The sequence below is a fragment of the Plasmopara halstedii genome (genome assembly GCF_900000015.1).
Source record: "Plasmopara halstedii genome assembly, contig: Scaffold_3060, whole genome shotgun sequence".
Lineage (NCBI taxonomy): Eukaryota > Oomycota > Peronosporomycetes > Peronosporales > Peronosporaceae > Plasmopara > Plasmopara halstedii.
The window spans coordinates 196,512-196,907 of NW_020189964.1; positions in this window are offsets into that span (position 1 = coordinate 196,512).

Genomic DNA, 396 nt, shown 5'->3' on the forward strand with positions numbered 1-396 from the left:
TCAGAGCAGGAGATTTTATCAATCCTTCCCCTTAAAGTTCACCATGAGCGGCTTGGGTCGGAGGAAGTCATCCGTCACCGACGGTGGCGTCATCGACGCAAACCATGCAGACATCTTCTGCTGCAGGTGCTCTAGACGCGCGTTTTCGTAACTCAAAAACGTCTCTAGACGCGCACCGATTGCCTCGGGGCCTTGTGCTACAAGATGTTGCACGCCTTCAGGGCCATGCAAGGACATCGGCTTGTTAAGCCCTGTCCTGCATGCCCTGGGGCAAAGAGGAAAATATCTCCATCCCCACAGAGGATCAGTCGAAACGACTCAGGTGTAGATTGACTACCAGTGCTACCAAGTGCAGCGGGGCTGCTGTAGCAAAACGCTTGAGGAAGCGTACTTTAG